General features: G+C 36.4%; 1 protein-coding gene across 1 annotated transcript in view; it reads right to left on the reverse strand.

The window, feature by feature from the left end:
• EXOC4 (exocyst complex component 4) overlaps positions 1 to 26671 on the reverse strand; it is a 795814-nt gene that overhangs the window by 723462 nt on the left and 45681 nt on the right. The gene's annotated exons all lie outside the window — the stretch shown is intronic.

Genomic DNA, 26671 nt, shown 5'->3' on the forward strand with positions numbered 1-26671 from the left:
GTAGAATGTTGATTTTTAAGTCCTTTGGGTGTAAACTGAGGAGTGAGATAACTGGGTCAAATGGTGGTTCCATTCCAAGTTTTCTGAGGAATCTCCATACTGATTTCCATAATGGTTGTACCAATTTGCAGTCCCACCAGCAATGTATGAGTGTACCTTTTTCCCCACATCCTCACCAACATTTATTGTTGCTTGTATTTCTGATAATTGCCATTCTGAATGGATTGAGATGAAATCTTAGAGTAGTTTTGATTTGCATTTCTCTAATTGCTAGAGATGTTGAACATTTTTCCATATATTCGTTGATCAATTGTATATCTTCTGTGAAGTGTCTGTTCAGTTCCTTAGCCCATTTAATGACTGGATTATTTAGTTTGTTGGTGTTAAGTTTTTTAAGTCCTTTATATATCCTACAGGTTGATGCTTTATTTGACGTGCATGTGGTAAAGATTTTCTCCCAAACTGTAGGTTCTCTCTTCACATTACTGACTGTTATTTTTGCTAAAAAGAAGCTTTTTAGTTTGAGTCCATCCCATTTATTGATTCTTGATTTAAGTTCTTGCATTTTAGGGGTCTTGTTAAGGAAGTCAGGTCCTAGGCCAACATGGTGAAGATTTGTGACTACTTTTTCTATGAATAGTTTTAGTGCTTAAGTCTTTGATCAACAGTGATTTGAGTTTCATGCATGGTGGGAGATAAGGGTTTAATTTCTTTTTGTGACATGTGGCTTTCCAGTTTTCCCAGCACCATTTGTTGAATAAGCTATCTTTTCTCCAGTGAATGTTTTTGGCACCTTTGTAGAGTATGAGATACCTGTATTTATGTAGGTTTGTCTTTGTGTCTTCTATTCTGTACCATTGGTCTACGTGTCTGTTTTGGTGCTGATACCATGCTGTTTTTATTACTATAGCTGTGCAATATAGTTTGATGTCTGGTATTGTGATGCCTCCTGCTTCACTTTTCTTGCTAAGGATTGCTTTGGCTATTCTGGGTCTCTTATTTTTCCAAATGAATTTCATGATTGCTTTTTCTAGTTCTATGAAGAATGTCATTGAGCTTTTAATAGGAATTGCATTAAATTTGTGAAATGTTTTTGGTAGTGTGGCCATTTTAAAAAATATTAATTCTGCCTATCTAGGAAAATGGGATTGGGAGAGCTTTCCATCTTCTAAGGTCTTCTTCAATTTCTTTTATTAGTGTTCTGTAGTTTTCATTGGTCTTCCACCTCTTTTGTTAGATTGATTCCCACGTATTTTTTTTTTTTTTTGAGGCAATTGTGAATGGGGTAGTGTTCTTTATTTCTCTTTCAGTGGATTCATTACTGATGTATAGGAAATAATTTGATTTCTGGATACTGATTTTATATCCTGCTACTCTGCTAAATTTATTTATTAGTTCTAGAAGATTTAGGGTGGAATTTCTTGTATCTTCTAAATATAGAATCATATCATTGGCAAATAGTGATAGTTTGAGTCCTTTACCTATTTGTATACACCTTTAATTTCTTTCTTCTGTCTCATTGCTCTGCTTAGGATCAAGGACAATGTTGAATAAAAGTGATGAAAGAGGACATCCATGTCTTGTTCCAGTTTTTAGAAGGGATGCTTCCAATTTTTCTCCATTTAGAATTATGTTGGCCTTGGGTTTAGAATATATGGCTTTTATGATTTGAGGTATGCTCCTACTATCCCTAGCTTTTGTAGTGTTTTGAACATAAAGGGGTGCTATATTTTGTCAAATGCTTTTCCTGCATCTATTGAGATGATCATATGATAGTTGTTCTTAAGTCTCTTGATATGAATTAAGTTTATTGATTTCCATATGCTGAACCAACCCTGCATCCTTGGGATGAACCCCACTTGATCGTGGTACACTATCTTTTTAATATGTTTTTGTATGCAAGTTGCCAGAATTTTATTGAGAATTTTTACATTATGTTCATCAGGGATATTGGTCTGAAGTTTTTTTTCCTTGATGTGTCTTTGTCTGGTTTTGAGATCAGGGTGATATTAGCCTCACAGAATGAGTTTGGAAGGGTTCGTCCTTTTGTATTTCACAGAATAATTTGAGGAGTATTGGTGTTAATTCTTCTTTGAAGGTCTTTTAGAACTCAACTGAAAATTCATCTGATCCTGGATTTTTGTTAATTGGTAGGTTTTTAATGGCATTTTCTATTTCATTACTAGAAATTTTTCTGTTTAAATCATGTATGACTTCCTGATTCAGTTTACATAGGTCACATGTCTCTAGAAATTTGTCAAAGTTTTCAAAATTTTCATAATAGTTCCTAATTATCTTCTGTATTTCAGTTGTGTCCATTGTGATATTTCTTTTTTATCATATATTTTAGTACTTTGAGTTTTCTTTCTTTTTCTCTTTGTTAGTGTGGCTAGGGGTTTATCAATTTTATTGATTTTTTTCAAAGAACCAAGTTTTTGTTTTGTCAGTTCTTTCAATTATTTCGTTGTTTCAATTTCATTAATTTCAGTTCTGATTTTAATTGGTTTGTTCTTCTTTTTCTAGGGCTTTGAGATATAATTTTAGGCCATTTATTTGTTGACTTTTTATTCTTTTAATGACTGAGCTCAACGCAATGAACTTGCCTCTTAGTACTGCCTTCATAGTGTCCCAGAGATTGTGGTATGTTGTATCAGTATTCTCATTTGCCTCTAAGTATTTTTTCATTTCATCCTTGATTTCTTCTACCATTCATCATTCAATAGGGTATTATTTAGTCTCTACTTATTAGAGTAACTTCTTTTTTATTCTATCATTGATTTCTAATTTCAGTCCATTATGATCTGATTGAATGCAGGGTATTATCTACATTTTTTTTGTATTTACAAGAGTTGCTTTGTGGCATGAGATATAGTCCATTTTGGAGAAGGATCCATGTGCTATCAAGAAAAAAGTATTTTCATTCATTGATGGATGAAACATTCTATATATCTATTAAATATAGGTTATTGACTGTATTATTTAGTTGTATAGTTTCTTTATTTAGTTTTTTTTTTAGAAAATCTGTCCAGTAGTGAGAGAGGTGTGTTAATGTCACCCAGTATTATTGTGTTGTGGTCTATTTGATTCTTGAAATTGAGAAGGATTTGTTTGACATACATAGATAATCCATTGTTTGGAGCATAAATATTTACAATCGTTATGTCTTGCTACTGTATAATTCCCTTCAGTAGAATGAAATGACCTTCCTTGTACCTTCTGATTAACTTTGGCTTGAAGTTCACTTTATCTGATATGAGGATGGAAACCCCTGCTTGTTTATGTAATCCATATGAGTGATGTATTTTTTTCCCATCCTTTCTCCTTCAGTCTGTGGTTGTCTTTGCCTCTGAGGTGAGTCTCTCACAGACAAATATTGTTGGGTCTTGTTTTTTAATCCAATCTATAAGTCTATGTCTTTTGATTGATGAGTTTAGTCCATTAATACTCAAGGTTATTACTGAGATGTAACTTGTGTTTCCAGTCATTTTGGTTATTTCTGGCTTTTAATTTGATTTAGTTTCTCTTTTGACTATTCTTTTAGTATAGTTCCTCCCTTTGCTGGTTTTCACTTTTTTTTCCACCTCATCCTTATGTAATATTTTGCTGAGAATGTTCTATAGTATAGACTTTCTATTGTGAATGCTTCTAACTTTTGTTTATCATTGAAGGCTTTTATTTCATCTTCAAATCTGAATCTTAATTTTGCTGGATATAAAATTCTTGGATGGCATCCATTTTTTTTTCCAGAGCTTGAAATATGTTGTTTCATGACCTCCTAGCTTTGAGTCTCTGGGTTGAGAAATCAGTTGCGATCCAAACTGGTTTTCCCCATACGTAATTTGCTTCCCCCCACCCGCCTTGGCCTTTAATATTTTATTCTTATTCTGTATTTTAGTCGTGTACATTATAACGTGTCTTAGTGTGGGCCTGCTGTAATTTTGTATATTTGGGGTCCTATAAGCCTCCTGTATTTGATTTTCCCTTTCATTCTTTAGGTTTGGGAAATTTTCTGATATTATCTCATTAAAAAGATCGTGAATCCCTTTGGTTTGTATCTCTGCTCCTTCTATCCCCATAACTCTTAAACTTGGTCTTTTCATGTTATCCAATAATTCTTGGAAGATCTTTTCATGGATTTTTACCATCTTCCCTGCATGTTCAACTTTATTTTCAGTATCAAATATTTTGTCTTATCTGAGGTTCTGTCTTCAAAATAGTCTAGTCTGTTGGTGATGCTTTCCATTGTATATATAATTTGACTGATTTCTTCATTTCAAGGATTTCTGCTTGTTTTTTTTTTCACAATCTCTAATTCCTTATTGAAGTGATATTTTACTTCCTGTATTTTTTCTTTTATTTCACTCTTTATACCATCCTTTATTTTACACATCAGATTACCTTTGTACATTCTAAATTCCTTGTAGGACATTTCTTCTATTGTGTTGTCAGTGGCTTCGCTTATTGGTGCATCTTGGTTTCTTTGTGGTATTTTGTTCCCTTGTTTTTTCATGTTGCTTGTGTGTTTTCCCATCTAGTTGTATGGATCTGAGGCAATACAGATTCTACCCTGTAGGCCTATATTGTCATTGAAGATTTCCAGTATCCTGCCTTTAAGAGAGAAACCAATACCAACAACATCCAGTGCAAACAATGTACAGCCTCAAATCTAATGGTTCCCAGCAAGGCATCCACTGCCCTCTCACTACAAACAGCAATGATGAGTTCAATCACTGTCCACAATAAAAACAGAAAATTTGCCAAACAGATTTACAACCTCAAATAGTGAACAAAGAAAGAACAGAAAAAGTGTAGGGCATGGAGTTCACAAGGGAGAAAGAGTGAAGCCAGAAGCAAAAATCCACAGGAAGAGTGGAAGAGGAACCAATAGAGATTGGCAGTTAGGTGGAGAAAAGGTAGAAAAGGAATTCAGGAAGACAGACAAGCGAGAGGAAGAATATATAAAAAGAGAAGAAAAAAATTAAAAATATAAGAATAAAAAATATACAGCAGAATTGCAAAACACCATGCATATATCACTATCTTCAACAAAATGATGCACAAAAAACACCCTGCTCCAAATATGGAGTAGAGAGATGCCAGAGAAGAAAAAAAAAAAAAAAAAAATGAAATAGATCTCAGGGGAAAATGGAGCAGTGTCCAAAAGCTTCTCAGTCCTGTCTCCGACTTCCCACGATACTGCCTGGCCAAGACAGGACCTGGCAGACCCAGTCACTATCTTACCACTCTGGGCCTCAGATGCCCTGGGTTCAGCCAAGTTGCAACCCACGATCTCAAAGCCACTGGAAGAGAGACCACCAGAGATGAGCAATCCTGAGAGCAAGTATATGGTGGCAACCCACACTTCCAGGAGGAAGACCCCAGTTACAACCAAACCTGTAGGCGCCCCAATACTGAACCTCCAGGTTCTGGCCAGTGTCCCCAGACAGGGGTGGCTGTGCCCCAAGATGGCAGCAAACCCACAGGCACTCCAAACAAACCCCGGGCTCTGGCTGTCATCTCAAAATGAATGTGACTGCATGCAACCACACCTGGAGTCCCCCTGGCAGCAGGCCTCTGGGTAGTAGTGGAAGTGGTAGTAGCAGGACTCAGTGGCAGCAGGCAGGGGGTCAGCAGCAGCAGATATAGCAGATATGGTGCAATAGCACCCAGAGAGGTGACCTCCAGGTGACCTCCAGGGAACCGCAGCAGCTCTGGTGGCAGCGGTGTCAAAGGTAGCAGCAGCGGCGGCAGCAGTGTAGATGGCAGCCAGGCGTCCATGGCAGCACTGAGGGCAGCAGACCTCCAGGGCATGGTGATGGGACAATTGACAGCAGCAGCCGCACCCGGGGTAAACACCTCTGTATTTGCTTTTTTGGAAGTTATTCTTTTATGTTTTCCCTCATTATTTGTTTTTCATTGTTCCACCTAATTTTATGTATTTTTTCAAATGATTGGATTTTTTTCTTGATACCTCTTCTTTCTCATTTTTATTCTCTTCCCTTCTTTTTTCTTTCTTCCTCTCCATATTTCTTCTTCTCTCTTCCCTCATCCATACTTTTTCAAACATTAACAAGGATAAATTTTGACCTCTGCATGTTTCTTATTCCATTCACTTTATTTGTAAGTTATTTTGTTCTGTTTTCTCATTATTTATTTTTTCATATTTCTAATTTAATGTATTTCAGCAAATATATTTATTGACATATCTCTTCTTCCTTCACATTTCTATTCCCTTTAATTCTTTATTTCTTCTTTCTCTCTTCAGTATTTTCTTCTCTTTCCTCCTCTATAATTTACCTCCTTTCTTCTTATAAATAACATATTAAGCATACTACCATTAATGCTTACTTTTTCAATCTCTTCCATATTATTTCTCACCCCCTTTTCTCATTTGTTAGTAGTTACAGAGATCATTATTAGTAAATTGTTCATTATATGTTGATATATGGTTTGCTCTTACATTACTGTTGTTACTAGTAGTTTAGTCTCTTCTCTCAAGGTGCTGCTACTGGCTGCACCTGACACTTTGATTATGTTGATTGGTTGCTTTGATGCATTACACCCTGAGCCCACAGCACTCACCTTTTAGTCTTTTTAGACTCTCAAATAACTGAGGAAAATAAATGCATCATAATATATATGTAACAACGAAAAACAAAAGACATGGAATCATGGAAAACATAAGGAAACAGGTCATCAAGACACTTCCAGAAGTTCATAACTCACCAATAACTGAATCTCTAAACAGTAAAGTGGATGAAAGCCAAACAAAGAATTCATTTGACTGTTCAAATGATCAAAGAATTAAAAGAAGAACCAAGAAATGAACTAAGGGAGAAAATATGGGACATAAAACAGCATTTCAGTAATGAAGGTTTATGAAAAATAACCAAACAGAAATCTTGGAAATAAAAAACCTCAACAATCAAATAAAAAATTCAATGAAGAATCTCAACAAGAGACTAGATCCAGCACAAGAAAGACTATCAGGGCTTGAGGAGAACATGGATAAATTAGAACATTCACTCAGTACCAAAGGAAAACAGAAACCAGAATATACAAGATCTCTGCCACAACACTAACAGGCCAAACTCAAGAATCATAGGTCTTGAGGAAGGAGAGGAGATTAAGACTAAGCACAGAAAACTTACTCAGTGAAATAGCAGTAAACAATTCCACAAATCTCAGGAATGTCATGAGCATGCTGGTATTGGAGGTATTTAGAACTCCAAATAGACAGGACCAGAAAAGAACCTCTATATATGATGTATTAAGGTTAAAATGTGAAATAATCAGAAAAAAAAATATCTTAACAGTGGCAACAGAAAAGCACCAAGTCTCCTATAAAGACAAACCCATCAGCATCCCAGATTTCTCAGGAGAAACTCTAAAGGCTAAGAGTGCAGAGGATGATGCATTTCAAATCCTTAAAGATAAAAACTGCAGAGATCCACATTCATTAAAATGAAATTAAATCTGTATCTTTCACCCTGCACAAAACTAAACTCGGAATGGATCAAGTACTTAGGAATTAGACTCGAGACCCTGCACCTAATAGAAGACAAAGTAGGCCCAAATCTTTATCATGTTGGCTTAGGATCCTTAACACTTCCAAAGCACAAGAAATCAAAGCAAGAATCAATAAATGGGATGAACTCAATCAAAAAAGTTTTTTCTCAGCAAAGGATACAATCAATAATGTGAAAAGAGTGGGAGAAAATCTTTTCCACATGCACTTCAGATAGAGCGCTAATCTCCAAAATCTATAAAGAACTTACAAAACATTACACCAAAAATACAAAGAACCCAATCAATAAATGAGTCAAGGAACTGGACAGACACTTTACAGAAGAAGATATACAGGTGATTAATAAATATATGAAAAAGTGTTCAACATCTCTGGTAATTAGAGAAATGCAAATTAAAACAACTCTAAGATTTCATCTTACTCCAATTAGAATGGCTACTATCAAAAACACAAGCAATAATAGATGTTGGTGTGGATGTGGGGGAAAAGGGACACTTTTACATTGCTGGTGGAGTTGCAAATTGGTGCAGCCTCTCTGGAAAGCAGTGGGGAGAATCCTCAGAAAACTTGGAATGGACCCACCATTTGACCCAGCTATCCCACTCCTCGGTTTATACCCAAGGACTTAAAATTCACATACTACAGTAACACAGCCACACCAATGTTTATAGCAGCTTAGTTCACAATAGCTAGATTGTGGAACCAACCTAGATGCCCTTCAACAGATGAATGGGTAAAGAAACTGTGGTATATATACACAATGGAATATTATTCAGCCATAAAGAAGAATAATATTATGGCATTTGCAGATAAATGGATGGAATTGGAGAATATCATGCTAAATGAAATAAGCCAATCCCAAAAACCCAAAGGCTGAATGTTTTCCCTGATAAGTGGTTGATGATATATAATGGGGGTAGGGGTGGGGTGAGAGAAGAATGGAGGAACTTTAGATTATACAGAAGGAAATGAAAGGAAGTGGGGTATGAAAAATGGTGGAATGAAACAGACATCATTACCCTATGTACATGCATGATTACACAAATGGTATGAATCTACATTGTGTACACCCAAAGAAACGAAATAATGTACCCTATTTGTGTACAATAAATCAAAATGCAGTCTGTAAAAAAATATAAAATAAGATAAAAACTGCAAACCTAGACTACTATATCCATAAAGCTAACCTTCAGAATCAAAGCAGAAATAAAAGAATCAATATAAGCATAAACATAAGAATCCATGACTACGAAGCCAGCATTGAAAAAGAGACTAAGAGAAATCCTTCACACAGAAGAGGAAAATAAAAATAACCAAGGAAGCTTGGGAAAGAATAAATCTGACCAGAAGAATAGATAAGCCAGTAAGAACCAGGATTGATTCAAACATTACAATTTTTTAAAGTGACATAACATACATATCTCTGTAACAATGAATGTAAATTGTCTTAATTCTCAATTAAAATGCATAGGCTAGAAGACTGGATTAAAAAACAAAACCCAATTGTATGTTGTCTCCAAGAAACACACCACACATGCAAAGGCATTTACAAACTGAATGTGAAAGGATGGAAAATAATATTTCATGTAAATGTAATTCAAAAGCAAGCATGAATACTTACTCTCATACCCAACAAAACAAACTTCAAACCAAAATTAGAAGAAACAAAGGATATCACTACATATTGATAATGGGAGCAATTCAACAAGAAATGTAAAGGTAGTAAATATTTATGCCCCAAATGTTAATGCACCCTATTGGATAATGCAATTGATAAGTCCTAAAACAACAATAATTGGGGAGTTCAGTACACCACTCTCATTAATAGGCCTTCCAGACAGAAAATCAACAGATACAACATATTTAGATTATATTAGAGATCAAATGGATTTAATAAGCATCTACAAAATAATTCATCCAACAACAGCTGAATAGACTTTTAAGCCAGTCATGGAACTTTTCCCAAAATTGGTCATATATTAGACTACAAAGCAAGTCTCAGCAAATACAAGTTGAAATAACATCTTGTATCTTTTTAGTTCCTAACAAACCTAGAAATAAATAGCAAGAAAAACTATAGAAACTACACAAATACATGGAAAATAAATAATACACTTTTGAAAGATGAGTGGTGGGTTACCGAAGAAATCGAGAGAATTAAAAACTGTTAAAATAAAATTAAAACAGAAACACAGCATATCAGAATCTGAGAATATATCCCAAGCAATTCTAAGAGGGAAATTTATAGACATGCGTACCTACATAAAAATTTCATAGCCAGGCGTGGTGACACTTGCCTGTAATCCCAGTGGCTTGAGAGGCTGAGACAGGAGGATCACGAATTCAAAGCCAGCCTCAGCCCAAAGCAAGGCACTAAGCACCTCAATGAGACCTTGTCTCTAAACAAAATACAAAACAGTGCTGGGAATGTGGCTCAATGGCCTAGTGTCCCTGAGTTCAATCCTTGGTACCCTGCACCAAAATCACAGATCTCAAATAAATCATCTGATTATGCATTAGCAGGTATTAGAAAAACAAAAACACCACTAATACCTAATCTATCAGAAGAAGATAAAAAATAAATACAGAGCTAAAAATGTTGAAATAGAGACTAAAAAAATCAACGAAACAAAGAATTGGTCCTTTGGACCAATTATGTTAACAATAGCAATAAACCCTTAGCTAAACTAACTAGAGGAGAGAAAGATGCAAATTAATACAGGTAGAAATAAAAATGGGGTTTTTTGAAAAGACACAATGAAATCTAGAGATACATTAGAGACCATTTTGAATACCTGGATTCCAATAAATTAGAACGTCTACAAGAAATGAATAAATTTCTAAGACACAAATGACCTACGAAAACTGAACCAAGAGAATATAGAAAACCTAAATAGACCAATAACAGACAATGAGATTGAAGCAGTTATAAAAAGTCTCTCAAAAAAGAAACCCAAGACAAGCAGTTTCACAGCCAATTATTACCAGATCTTTAAAGAACTAATACCAACATGCCACAAATTGTTTCATGAAATACAAAGGAATAGAATGATTCCAAACTCATTCAACAAAATCAGTGTCTCCTTGTTAGCAAAACCAGACAAGTAACACATCAAGGAAAGAAAACTACAGACTCATATCTATGATGAATATTGATGTAAAAATCCTTAATAAAATACTACAAACCTGAATTTAACAACACATTAAAAAGATCATACATCATGATCAAGCTGGTTTCATTCCAGAGATGCTAAGATGATTCGACATATGCAAATCAATAAATGTAATACAACACACACATGAAACCAAGGGCAAAAATCACATGATCATCTCAATACATGCCAAAAAAGGACTGTGACAAAATTCTACACACCTTCATAATGGGAAGAAAAAAAGATTGAAAAAATTTACCTCAACATAGTAAAGGTTCTATATGACAAAGTCAACATCGAACTTAAAGGAACAAAAACTGAAAGTATGTCCTCTAAAATCAGGAACAAGACAAGGATGTCCACTCTCACCACTCCTATTCAATATAGTGCTTTAAATTTGATCCAGAGCTGTTAGGCAAGAGAAAGAAGAGGGATACAAACAAGAAAGTAAACAGTCAAATTTTACAATTGGCAAATGATATGATTCTATACTTAGAAGAACCTAAAGCTTCAACAAGAAGACTTCCAGAGTTGATTTTTTAAAAAAAAGTTGACACTGTACCAGGACACAAAATCAACATACAAATATCAATAGCTTTTCTTACACCAATAATGAATTTCGGAGAAAAAAAAATCAGAACAATTCCATTCACTATAGTTTCAAAGAGCAAAAAATAGCTAGAAATAAACCTAAATGAAGAGAAGACAGACCTCTTCAATGGAAATCATAGAACACAGAATAAAGACACCAAAAAAACGGAAGGGCTTTGTATGTTCATGGACAGAAAGATTATTGTTAAAATGGCCATATTACCAAAGTGACTTACCAATTCAAAGTACCTCTATCAAAATACCAAAGATATTCTTCACAGACGTAGTATAAACACTCCTAAACATCACATGAAAGACTGAAAGACCCAGAATAGCCAAAGCAATCCTGAGCAAAAAGAACAATGTTGGAGGCCTCACAAAACCCAGTTTCAAATGCTACCAGAGCCATAGTAATAAGAACAGCATGGTACTTACATAAAACAGACAAAAGACCAATGGGAAAAACAGAAGACAAAGAGAATCCCAATCATCTAATGCTTGACTAAAAAGCCAAAAAAATATATTGGAATGCCTTTTAAAAAAAAAAAGTACTAAGGGTATGAAAAATGGTGGAATGAGACAGACATCATTACCCTATGTACATGTAGATTACACAAATGGTATGAATCTACATCGGGCACAACCACAGATGTGAAATGATGTACACCATTTGTATACAATGAATCAAAATGCAGTCTGTATATCATGGAAGGATTTTATTTCATCGTCAAATTTAAAGGTAAGTTTTGCTGGGTATAAGATTCTTGGTTGGCATCCATTTTCTTTCAGGGCTTGAAAAATGTTGTTCCAGGCCCTTCTAGCTTTTAGGGTCTGGACTGAAAAATCTGCTGATATCCGTATTGGTTTCACCCCGAATGTAATTTGGTTCTTTTCTCTCACAGCCTTTAAAATTCTGTCTTTATTTTGTATGTTAGGTATTTTCATTATAATGTGCCTTGGTGTGGGTTTGTTGTAATTTTGGGTATTTGGAGTCCTATAAGCCTCTTGAACTTGATTTTCCATTTCATTCTTCAGATCTGGGAAATTTTCTGATATTATTTCATTGAATAAATTGTTCATTCCTTTGGCTTGTTTCTCTAGGCCTTCCTCAATCCCAATAATTCTTAAATTTGGCCTTTTCATGATATCCCATAGTTCTTGTAGATTCTGTTCATGATTTCTTACCATCTTCTCTGTTTGTTCAACTTTGTTTTCAAGGTTAAATATTTTGTCTTCAATATCTGAGGTTCTGTCTTCCAGGTGTTCTATCCTATTGGATATGCTTTCTATGGAGTTCTTAATTTGGTTTATTGTTTCCTTCATGTCAAGGATTTCTGTTTGGTTTTTTTTCAATATCTCTAACTCTTTATTGAAATGATCTTTTGCTTCCTGTATTTGCTCTTTTAATTGTCGATTGGTGCGATCATTCAATGCTTGCATTTGCTCTTTCATCTCATCATTCAGTGCGTGCATTTGCTCTTTCATCTCATCGTTTGCTTCTCTGATCATTTTAATTATGTACATTCTGAATTCATTTTCTGTCATTTCTTCTGCCATGCTGTCATTGGGTTTTATTGATGTAACATCTAGATTTGTTTGCAGCATTTTCTTTCCTTGTTTTCTCATATTGTTCAGGTATCAGTGGACCGCTGAGATATTGCAGATTTCCTCTATTGACTTACAATGTCCCTGAAGATTTCTATATATATCCCCCATTAGCCTTCAGTAGGCTGAAGTCTTGGAGGAAGTTGATAATGCGGTGCTCCACAAGAAAGCTGCCTCTCTAGGAGTGGTGGCCTTCAGGTGGGGTATAATCCCTGCTAGTGGGCAGAGGTGCCTCCACTTGTTGACCAATGGTCATCCAAAGGGGACCTAGGCTGCGGGCTGAGGCAAGGCCTATTTGGGCCTGAGTCTCTGGTTTTACCGTCCTTGTGGGGAAACCTCACCCGGCAGGGAAGACTCACCCGGTGGGGAGGTCTCGCTGGTCAGTTTCCTCCTAGAGGTTCCCCTCAATTTACAGCTACCGCCTGGGCTTGGCTGCCTTCCTCTGCAAAGTTCTCGGGGGCCCGGCCCTACCTCCTGGGCCTGGGAGCCTCACCCTTCGCAGATGAATCTCCTTAGGCTGCCCCTCCTCAGAGAATCTGCCCGCAGGCCTGGAACCTTCGCTCCGCCCTAAGCCTGTCTCTGTGCGGCTCTTCCACCAACAAGCCTCCTACATTCTGGGACCCTGCTCTGCACCTAATCGCCTGGCTATGCAGCCCCTCCTCTGAGCAGCCACCTGGGGCCCCGTACAATCACTCTGAGTCCCAGAGACCCGCCACACACCTCTTCCTCCAGACAGCCGCCCAGTATTCCGGTGCGGTCACTAGGAGTCCAAGAAACTCACTGCGTGCCTCCACATCCCACCAACCACTCGTAGCCCTGGGCAATCAATCACTCCGAGTCGAAGTGACCCTCCCCCGTTCCTCCTCCTTCTCCAGATAACCCCCCGGGTGTTCAGGAACGGTTGCTCTGAGTGGCTCTGAATCCATGTGACCCGCTGCATGGGTCCTCTGGGCAACCGCCTGGAGCTCTGGTGGGGCTACTCAAGACCAAGCGACCCACCACACTTCTCCTCCAGGCAGCCCCCCTGTGTTCAGGAGCTGTCACTTTAAGTCCAAACAACTCACCACTCGCCTTCTCCTCTGAGCAGCCGCCTGGAACGCTAATGCAGTCACTGCGAGTCCAAACGACCCGCCGCGCTCCTCCTCCTCCTCCTCCTACTCCTCCGGGCAGGCCCCGGGGTTCAGAAGTGGTCTGAGTCCAAACAGCTCGCCACGCAGCCCCTCCTCTGGCAACCGCCTGTAGCTCTGGTGCAGTCCCTCCGAACCCAAGCGGCCGCGCTCCTCTTCCTCCTCCTCGTCCTCAGGGCAGGCCCCGGTGTTCAGAAGCAGTCGTTCTGAGTCCAAACAGCTCGCCGCGCAGCTGCTCCTCTGGCAACCGCCTGTAGCTCTGGTGCAGTCACTCCGAACCCAAGCAGCCACGTTCCTCCTCCTCCTCCTCAGGGCAGGCCCCGGTGTTCTGAGTCCACACAGCTCTCCGCGCCACTCCTCCCCTGGGCAGCCGCCGGAGCCCCAGTGGTTGCTCCGAATCCCAGCGCTGTGCCGAGCGGCCTCCTTTACGGCGCTCCTAGTTGTCCGAGTTCACTGCTCCAGCGGGGGGAGGGGCGTCTCGCCGGCAGCTCTACTTCACAATGTTTCCTGCGTTCCGGGACTACCGTCCCATCCGGGACGCCTTCCCAATGGGTGAGAGTCACCCGGCTGCTTTGAGTTGGTCCCAAGTGTCTCAATATCTCCTCTTTTGAATCCTGAGTCCTGGAGCAACATGAAATGCAGCCACCCTCTAGGCCGCCATCTTGAAAACCTACCTATTACCAAAGTGACTTACCAATTCAAAGTACCTCTATCAAAATACCAAAGATATTCTTCACAGACGTAGTATAAACACTTGTAAAAGAATTTACAAAAAGAAAGCCAGCACTACAGAACATTCTCAGCAAAATATTCCATATTCCATGAGGAAGAGATGAAAAACAAAGAAACAAATCAGCAAAGGGAGGAATTATCCTAAAGGAATTGTCAAATAAAGGAGGAAACAAGTTGTGTCAAACAAATAAATAAATAAAATTTAAAAAATGAACCAAATGACCGGGAAACAAATCATATCTCAATAATAACCCTGAATGTTAATGGCCTGAGTTCATCAATCAAATACACAGACTGGCAGATTGGATTAAAAAGAAAGATCCAACAATACGTTGCCTGCAAGAGACTCACCTCATAGAAAAAGATACCCATAGACTAAAGGTGAAAGGATGGGGAAAAACATACCATGCACATGGACTCAGCAAAAAAGCTGGAGTATCCATCCTCATTTCAGATAATGTGGACTTCAAGCCAAAGTTACTCAGAAAGGATAAAGAAGGTCATTTCATACTGCTTAAGGGAAGCATAAATCAGCAAGATATAACAATCATAAACATCTATGCCCCAAACAGTGGCTCATCCATGTATGTCAAACAAATCCTTCTCAATTTCAGAAACCAAATAGACCATAACACAATAATACTAGGTGATTTTAACACGCCTCTCTCACCACTGGACAGATCTTCCAGACAAAAATTGAACAAAGAAACCATAGATCTCAATAACACAATCAATAATTTAGACTTAACGGACATTTATAGAATATACCATCCAACCAAGAGTGAATACACTTTCTTCTCAGCAGCACATGGATCCTTCTCTAAAATAGACCATATATTATGCCACAAAGCTAATGTTAGCAAATACAAGAAGATAGAGACACTACCATGTATTCTATCAGATCATAATGGATTGAAGTTGGAAATAAATGAAAGAGTAAAACACAGAAACTATTCCAACATCTGGAGATTAAACAATATGCTATCATATGATGAATGGATAACAGAAGATATTAGGAAGGAAATTAAAAAATTCTTAGAGGTAAATGAGAACAAAGAAACATCATATCAAAATCTCTGGGACACTATGAAAGCAGTACTTAGAGGGAAATTTATTTCATGGAGCGCATTTAATAAAAGAAGTAAAACTCAACAAATAAACGACCTAACACTACAGCTCAAAGCCCTAGAAAAAGAACAGAACAGCACCAAAAGTAGTAGAAGACAGGAAATAGTTAAACTCAGAGCTGAAATCAATGAAATTGAAACAAAAGAAACAATACAAAAAATTGACAAAATAGTTGGATCTTCGAAAAAATAAACAAAATTGATAAACCTTTAGCCACACTAACAAAGAGAAGACGAGAGAAAACCCAAATCACTAAAATTCGGAATGAACAAGGAAATATCACAACAGACAGTACTGAAATACAAAACATAATTAGAAGCTATTTTGAAAATCTATACTCCAACAAAATAGAAAATTTTGAAGACATCAACAGGTTTCTAGAGACATATGAATTGCCTAAACTGAACGAGGAGGACATACACAATCGAAATAGACCAATTTCAAGTACTGAAATAGAAGAAGTCATCAAAAGCCTACCAACAAAGAAAAGTCCGGGACCAGATGGATTCTCAGCCGAGTTCTACAAAACCTTTAAAGAAGAGCTCATTCCAATACTTCTCAAAGTATTCCATAAAATAGAAGAGGAGGGAACCCTCCCAAACTCATTCTATGAAGCCAATATCACACTGATACCTAAACCAGACAGAGACTCATCAATGAAAGAAAATTTCAGACCAATATCCTTAATGAACATCGACGCAAAAATTCTCAACAAAATTTTAGCAAATCACATACAAAAACATATTAAAAAGATAGTGCACCATGATCAAGTGGGTTTCATCCCAGGAATGCAAGGTTGGTTCAACATCAGGAAATCAATAAACGTAATTCACCATATTAATAGACTTAAAGTCAAGAATCACATGATTATTTCAATAGATGCAGAAAAAGCATTTGATAAAATACAGCACCCCTTCATGTTCAAAACACTAGAAAAAATAGGGATAGTGGGAACATTCCTTAACATTGTAAAGGCCATTTATGCTAAGCCCATGGCTAATATCATTCTAAATGGTGAAAAACTGAAAGCATTCCCCCTAACAACTGGAACAAGGCAGGGATGCCCTCTTTCACCACTTCTATTCAACATCGTTCTTGAGACTCTGGCCAGAGCAATTAGACAAACCAAAGAAATTAAAGGGATACGAATTGGAAAAGAAGAACTCAAACTATCCCTGTTCACTGATGACATGATTATATATTTAGAGGAACCTGGAAATTCCACCAGAAAACTCTTAGAACTCATAAGTGAATTCAGTAAAGTAGCAGGTTACAAGATCAATGCCCATAAATCCAACGCATTTTTATACATAAGTGATGAATCTTCAGAAAGAGAAATTAGGAAAACTACCCCATTCACAATACCCTCGAAAAAAATAAAATACTTGGGAATCAATCTCACAAAAGAGGTGAAAGACCTCTACAATGAGAACTATACAACACTAAAGAAAGAAATTAAAGAACACCTTAGAAGATGGAAAGATCTCCCATGTTCTTGGATAGGCAGAATTAATATTGTCAAAATGGCCATACTACCTAAAGTGCTATACAAATTCAATGCAATTCCAATTAAAATCCCAATGACGTACCTTACAGAAATAGAGCAAGCAATTATGAAATTCATCTGGAAGAATAAGAAACCCAGAATAGCTAAAGCAATCCTTAGCAGGAAGAGTGAAATGGGGTATTGCAATACCAGATCTTCAACTCTACTACAAAGCAATAGTAACAAAAACGGCATGGTATTGGTACCAAAATAGAAAGGTAGATCAATGGTACAGAATAGAGGACACGTACACAAACCCAAATAAATACAATTTTCTCATACTAGACAAAGGTGCCAAAAATATGCAATGGAGAAAAGATAGCCTCTTCAACAAATGGTGCTGGGAGAATTGGAAATCCATATGCAACAGAATGAAACTAAACCCATATCTCTCACCATGCACGAAACTAAACTCAAAATGGATTAAGGACCTCGGAATCAGACCAGAGACCCTGCAGATTATAGAAGAAAAAGTAGGTCCAAATCTTCACCTTGTTGGTCTAGGATCAGACTTCCTTAACAAGACTCCCATAGCACAAGAAATAAAAGCAAGAATCAACCACTGGGATAGATTCAAACTAAAAAGCTTTCTCTCAGCAAAGGAAACTATCAGCAATGCGAAGAAAGAGCCTACAGAGTGGGAGAATATCTTTGCCAATCATACTTCAGATAGAGCACTAATCTCCAGAATCTATAAAGAACTCAAAAAACTCTACTCCAAGAATTCAAATAATCCAGTTGACAAATGGGCTAAGGAAATGAATAGACACTTCACAGAAGAAGATCTACAAGCAATCAACAAACATATGGAAAAATGTTCAACATCTCTAGTAATAAGAGAAATGCAAATCAAAACCACCCTAAGATTCCATCTCACCCCAATTAGAATGGCGATTATCAAGAATACGAGCAACAACAGGTGTTGGCGAGGATGTGGGGAGAAAGGTACACTCATACATTGCTGGTGGGAATGCAAATTAGTGCAGCCACTCTGGAAAGCAGTGTGGAGATTCCTTAGAAAACTTGGAATGGACCCTCCATTTGACCCAGCTATCCCACTCCTTGGCCTATACCCAAAGGACTTAAAATCAGCATACTACAGAGATACAGCCACATCAATGTTCATAGCTGCTCAATTCACAATAGCCAGACTGTGGAACCAACCTAGATGCCCTTCAATTGATGAGTGGATAAAGAAACTGTGGTATATATATACAATGGAATATTACTCAGCCATAAAGAATGATAAAATAATGGCATTTGCAGGCAAATGGATGAAATTGGAGAATATCATGCTAAGTGAGATAAGCCAATCTCAAAAAGTCAAAGGACGAATGATATCACTAATAAGTGTTGGATGACACATAATGTGGGGGAGGGAAGGGTTAGTGTTAGGGTTATAGTTAGGGTTAGGGAGGGGGGCAAGTATGGAGGAAGGAAGTACTGTATAGAGGGTAAAGAGGGGTGGGAGTGGTGGGGGGAAGGGAAAAAAAATGCAGTCTGTAAAAAATAAAAATTTTTAAAAAATGAAGAATAAAAAAAGTACTAGGAAAAGCAGATATCTCTATGTAGAAGAACGATAGCAGGTTACTAATTTTCACACTGTAAAAAAGTCACTACTAAATGGAGAAAAGACCAATGTATAACACCAGAAATTTTGTTAACTCTTACAAAATAGGGGCAACACTTCAACATATTAGGACAGGAAACAACTTCCTGAACAAGACTCCTATAGCTGAGAAAATAATAGCAAGAGTCAAATGTGGTGGCATCAAATGAAAAAGCTTCTGCACAGTAAAGGAAATAAATAACAGAGTGAAGAGACAACCTATAGAATGGGACAAAATCTTTTCCAGCTACGCTTCAACAGAGGATTAATATCCAGAGTATATAAGGAGCTTTAAAAAAAAACTCAACATTGAAAAAAGCAAATAACCCAATCAATAACTGGGCAAATGAACTGAACAGACACTTCTCCAAAGAAGTACCAAAGGGGGGAAATACTGGGAAATGATACTGGCCAAATTATATTCTTATATTGTGTGCATGCATGATTATGTAACAATAAATCCCAATATTATGTAAATAAAAACTAAGGGAAAAAAAGAAGTACAAATGGCCAACAATTATAAGTAAAAAATGCTCAACATCTTCAGTCATCAGAGATATACAAATGAAAACTATACTGAGATTCCATCTCACTCCAGTCAGAAGAGAATACAAATAAAAATAAAATATGGCAAAGATGCAGGGGGGAAAGGAACTCTTAGACCCTGCTGGAGAACTGTAAATTAAAACACTCACTGTGGATATCAGTATAGAGGTTCCTCAAAAAACTAAAAACAGAACTACATATGATCCAGCTATATCACTCAGTGATATTTATCCAAAAAAGAGTCAGCATATTGTAAAGATACACACATACCCATGTTTATCACAGCACAATGCACAATACCCAGATTAGGAAAATAAGCCTACCTGTCCACTGACAGGTGAATGAATAAAGAAAATGAGATACCACCCCCACACACAGAGTTTTATTCAGCCACAAAGAACAACAAAATTATGTCATTTGCAAGAAAATGGGTGGAATTTGAGGCCATTAAGGTATGCAAAATAAGCCAAAGTGAGAAAGACAAGAATAAAAATGTCATGAAAGTGGAAGGGAGAACATCAGAGTAGAGGAAGAGGATCAGTGGGAGGAAGGGGGGTGGGTAAGGAAAGTTACTGGTGAGTGACATTGATCAAATAACTTTATATGCATGTAGAATATACCACAATGAAACCCACCAGTCTGTATAATTAATATGTATAAATTAATAAAAGAAAAAAAGAATGATTATAAGAGAACTCAATGAGATTTTAAGAAAACACAGACATACAGTTGAATGAAATTAGAAGAACAATTCATAATATGAATGAGAAAGTCAGCAAAGAGAGATTTTGAAACAGAATCAAAAGGAAATCTTGGAAATGAAGACCATAATACGTCAAATAAAAACTACTGGTGAAAGCTTGAATAACAGACAAGATCAAACAGAACAAAGAATACCTAAACTTTAAAGATAGCTCCTTTGAAATATCCTAATCAGACAAAGACAAACAGACAGAAAAGAGACAGCCTTCAAGACCTTTGGGATATCATTAAGTGAAAAAATATTTGAATTTGGTAGTACCTGAAAGCAAAGAAAAAGGAAAAGTCATAGAAAATCTCTATAATGAAATAATAACTGAGAATTTCCTCAATGTAGATATTCAGGTACTGAAGGCCTATAGACATAACCAGAAAAGATCCTCACCATGGCATAGCACATTACAGTCAAACTGTCAGAAGGACAAGACAAAGAGAATTCTAAAAACTGTAAGAGAAAAGCAGCAAGTCACACTCGAAAAGATCCCATTTCACTAACAACAGATTTCTTAGAAGAAATCTTACAACCCAGAAAGGAGCAGAATTACATATTCTAAGTTCTAAAAGAAAATAACAGGCAACCAAGAATACAATACACAAGAAAGCTATCCTTCAAAAACAAAGAAGAAATAATGGCTTTCAAGACAACTAAAAACTAAGGGAATTCATCAATACCAGATGATTTAACAAAAGAAGACCTACATCCAGAAGCAAAGTAAAGGTAAACTACCAGAATAAAAATATGTGAAAATATAAAACTCACTGGAAGAGTAGGTTCACAAACAAAAACCAGAAAAGAATAAAATCTTAACACACACACACACACACACACACACACACACACACACCCCAAACCACACAGATTAACAACAAGAATGGAAGAGTACATCAAAAGATATTCGAAGCAAAAAGAATTTTTTTTAAATGTCAGGTGTTAAGTCCTAACCTATAACAACCTTGAAGGAATTAAAGAGACAGCCTGGCTAAATGGATAAAAATCAAAATCCAATGATAAGCTGCCTATAGAAACTCACTTTATGAGTAAAGATACATACTGACTGAAAGAAAAAAGATGGTAAAAGATATTCCACACAAATGGAAACCAAAATCAAGCAAAAGTAGCCGTACTTAAACAAAATAGACTTAAAGACAAAAATTGCAAAAAGAAATAAAGAAGGTCACTGGGTAATGATGAAGGGCTCAAGTCAACAAGAAGATATAAAGATTATAACTGCATATGCCCCTAATGCCAGAGCATCCAAGTATACAAAATTTTATAAGACAAACATTTTTAGATCTATAGAGAGAAACAGGATCTATTTGATAAATGTAGGTGATAAATGTCAATACTCCACTCTCATCAATGAACAAGTCATTCAGACACCCCCCAAAAATCAGAATTAAACCATACTATAGATCAAATGAACCTAGCAAACATTTACATAACTTTTCATCTAGCTGCTACAGACTATACACTCTTTTCATCAGCACATGAAACATTCCAGAGTAGGTGATCGATTACACTATTATACTATTATACTACAAAACCAGTCTCAACAAATAAAAAAAACAAAACTCAAAATTGTATTATGTATCTTTTCTGACCACAATGGAGTAAAACTAGAAATAAACAACAAAAGAAACTAATACGTCTTCATGTAGACTATACAACATGCTATTAAAAAATACACTGAAAAAGTCAAAAGGGAAATTAAAAACTCTCTTGAAACAAATGAAAATAAAAGCAAAGGATATAGTCAAAGCAGTTCTACAAGGAATTATAGTAATAAACACCTGCATTGCAAAAATAGAAAGATACCAAATTAAAAAAATGCATCTCAAAAACCTAGAAAAGCAGGAATAAACCAAACTCAAAATTAATATAAAAGAAATAACAAAGATCAAAGCAGAAATAAGTGAAATCAAGACAGAAAAACAGAGAGATGCAGAAAAAAATCAAAGAAAAAATTTTTCAAAAATAAACAAAATAATCAAAACTTTAGTTAAGAAAAAAAAGACCCAAATAATAAAATTAGAGATGAAAAAGGAGACATTACAACTGTTACCACAGAAATATGAAGGATCATAAGGGACTGTTATTATAAACGACTATGCACCAACAAACCGGAAAACCTAGAAAAAATGGTTAAATTTCTAGACATATGTAACTTACCAAAATAGAAACATGAAGACACAAAAACCCTGAACAGAACAATAACAAGTAATGACAATGATAAGGCCTCCCAGAAAAGAAAGCACATGACTAGATGGCATCACTGTGGAATTCTACTGAACTTTTAAGAACTGCACTTCTTCTCAAACTGTTAAAAAAAAAAAAATGAGAGCAAGGGAATTCTTCTACTCATTCCAGAAGTCCAGCACTGTAGATACTGAAACGAGATAATGACTCAAAAAAAAAAAAAAAAAAAAAAAAAAAATCCAGCCACATCTCTAATGAACATAATGCAAAAATTCTCATCAACTTACTAGCAAATTAAATCCAACCTAACATTAAAAACATCACTAGTAGCCAGGCACAGTGGCACACACTTGTAATCCCAGAAGCTCAGGAGGTTGAGGCAGGAGGATGGTGAATTCAAAGCCAGCCTCAGCAACTTAGTGAGGTACTGAGGTACTTAGTGAGACCCTGTCTCTAGATAAAATATTTTTTAAAAGGGCTGGGAATGTGGCTCAATGGTTAAGCACCCTGGGTTCAATCCCTGGTACCAAAAAAACCACCATTCATCATGATCAAATGGGATTTATCGCAGAGAAGCAAGGATGATCCAATGATTCAACATATGTGAATCAATAAACCTGATACATCATATCAAGATAAAAGACAAAAATCATATGATTATATCAATATATATAGAAAAGACACTTAATAAAACTCAATGTCATGAACTCATGAAACTCATGAAAAAATATCCTGAACATATTGGGTATAGAAAGAATACAATTCAAGATAATAAAGACTATTCATAAGAACCTCATGGCCAACCTCATAATGAATGGAGTCTCTGATATTGGGAATAAGATAAAGATGTGTGCTCTCACTACTCATAATCAATATTATACAAGAAATCATACCCAGAGCAATGAGACAAGAGAAGGAAAGAAAAGGAATACATATAGGAAGGGGGAGGGAGAAAGTCAAATGATCCCTATTTGCAGATGACATAATTCTATATAGAGAGAAACCTCAAGTTTCTACCAAAAGAATAGAATTGATAAATTCAGTTGCCAGATTAAAACATCAACATACAAAATTCAGTAGCATTCTATACACCCATAATATATTTTTAAAAAAGAAATCATGAAAGCAATCCCATTCACAGTAGCTACAGAAAAATAAAATACCAAGGAATAAATTTAATCAAGAAAGTGAAAGACCCCTACAATGGGGAAAAAAAACTGATGAAATTGTAACAAAAACAAAGACTTCACACACTCATGGTATGGGAAAGTTAATATTGTTACAACATCCACAACTATCCAAAGCAATTTACAGATGCAGCATAATCCCAACCAAAATTACCAAAGACTAGGAAAAAAATCTAAAATTCATACAGAAGCACAAAAGACTCCAAATAGTTAAAACAAACTTGGGCAAAAAGAACAAAAGTAATGGCATCACAACACTTGATCTCAAAATATACTTCAAAGCTATGGTAATCAAAACAGCAAGACACTGGCATAAAAACCCAGAATTAGGGTTCCCAGAAATAACCCAATGCATTCACAACCACCTTACTGTAGACAAAGGCACCAAAAATGTACATTGGGAAAAGGAAAGTATCTTAAATAAATGGTAATGGGAAACGTGGATAACCATCTGGAATATTGAAAGTTGACCCCTATTTCTCATCTTTTATAAAAATCAACTCAGAATAGACCAAATAACTAAATGTAAACCTGAAACTAAGAAACTCCTGGAAGAACCTGGGGGAAATACTTCAAGATATCAGTATAGGCAACAAATTTTGGGATAAGACCACCAAAGCCTAGGAAACAAAACTAAAAATAGACAAGTGGGATGATATCAAACTAAGAAGCAAGCTTCCACACAGCAAAGGAAAGAACAAAGTGAACAAACACACAAAACAGAAAAAAAATTTTGGAGCTCTGCATTTGACAAGTGATTAATATCCAGAACATAAAAGAAAACCAAAAACTCAGTAACAAAAAAGCAAATAACCTCATTTAAAAATAGGCAAGTGATTGATGAATATACATTTTCAAAAGAAATTTAGGGACAGGGTGTGTAACACAGTGGTGGAACATGCACAAAGCCCTGGGTTCACAGAAGGAAGGAAGAGGAAAAGGAAAAGAAAAGGAAAGGAAGAAAGGAAGGGAGGGAAGGATCATCGTCATAATTAGCACTTAGGGAAACACAAGTCAAAACCACAAAAGATATCTCACCCCAGTTAGAATGATTATTTAGAAAAAAAAAGTACACATACAATTGTACACACACACAAAACATGCTAGCTTGGATGTGAAGAACTCTCTTAAAAGTCACTGGTGGAGGGGCTTGGGTTATGGCTCAGTGGTAGAGCATTTGCTTATTAGCACTAGGTTCAATCCCCAGCATCACATGAAACAAAATAAACATATTGTGTCCATCTACAACTAAAAATATTTTTAAAAAACCATTGGTGGAAACATAAATTAGTATTCCCACTATGGAGAACGCTGTAAAGTTTCATTAAAAAACTGAAAATAAGCATGCAGTGGCATGTGACAGGTATCTGCTTAGTTGCAGATACTTGAAAGGTTGAAGCAGAAGGTTCTCTGGGGTCCAGGAGTTTGAGGTCACCCTGGGTGACACAGCAAGATGCATCTCTTAAAAAACAAAATAAATCTACTATATGATCCAGCTATCCCACTTCAGTGAATGTACTCACAGGAAATTATGCCAACATATCAGAGCAATACCTGCATGCCTATGCTTATTGCTGCACCATTCACAATAGCTAAGCTATGAAATCAACCTAGATGCATGTCAAGAGACAAATGGACAAAGAAAATGTGATATATATACACAACGGAATCAGTCACAAGTAAGAATGACATTCTATCAATTTCAGTCAAATGGGTGGAACTGGAGAAGATTATGTTCAAGGAAATAAGTCAGAAACAGAAATACATACATTCCATGCTTTCCCTCACACGTTGATGCCTACAAGTTGATCTGGATATAGAACAGTGGTTACTAGAGGATGGGAAGTGGGGAGGCAGAGAGAAGCTGGACAACAGTACCCAAATACCGTTATATTGAAGAAATAAGACCCAGTGGTTCTCCAGCACAGTGGGGCAACAAGAACTCACATAACCTATTACATATTTAAGAATAACTAAAGGATAAGTGTTCAAAGGCTCCAAACACAAAGTAATGAAAATATAATGGAAATGTTAATCACCCTGAGTTGATCACTACACATTGTTTACATGTATCAAAGTATCACACAGTATCCCATAAATATGTACAAATTAAATAATAGTTAATTAAGAGTTGGGCTGGTCTTGCATTCATGTAATGTCCATGTTAGGCCAAAAAGAAAAGAAGTCCAGAATGCTTAACCTAGCCCAAAAATATTTCAGCTGGCCCTACTTCAGCTCTTTTAGTAGCTCTATTTAAGCTCATCTCCAGATCAGTTTTTGAGAGTATAACATGGGCGCAATCACCATATTCTTTCCTACCAATAAAAATAACCAAAAATTATAAATAACATTTTGAAAACTTACTATATACACTATGAATACCTTATGTATAAGGTTTAACATTTCATTTAACCCTTTCTACACCTTAGTGGTATGTATTATTCTTAAGTCCAACTTTCAGCAAAGATAAATGATTAGCCACGAGGGCCACAAGTCAATCAGTGTAGAGTCAAAGTGAGGATTCGAGGAAAGGTCCATCTAACCCAAACTATAAACCCATGGTAACAATCCACAAGCTTCCATATTACCCAAAAACTGCCAAGGATCTTATAAATAGAAAATACTACAAATATGCTTACTTTTATTACAGGGTTCTAGAAAACTATTCAATTCAAAAGCTGCCTTATTCTCATTATCTCAGATATGACCATCTTTTCAGAGTGAGTGGGATCACTCCACCACACCACTCTCCCAGGAAAGCATTCTGGGATCCTCTGGGAAGAAGGCACAGCTACATATAAGTTATTATTATAATTATAATAATCCTTATCTGACCACATAGCTATGGAGTCTGTTTTTAGAAGACATATAAGAAAAATGATTAAAAGACATTCAAAATCTCTATAATCTTAGGAAGACATAGAAATGAAAAAATTATTTTAGTCACAAGTCTTGTGACTGTCA

Source organism: Sciurus vulgaris, assembly GCF_902686455.1.
Source record: "Sciurus vulgaris genome assembly, chromosome: 8".
Lineage (NCBI taxonomy): Eukaryota > Metazoa > Chordata > Mammalia > Rodentia > Sciuridae > Sciurus > Sciurus vulgaris.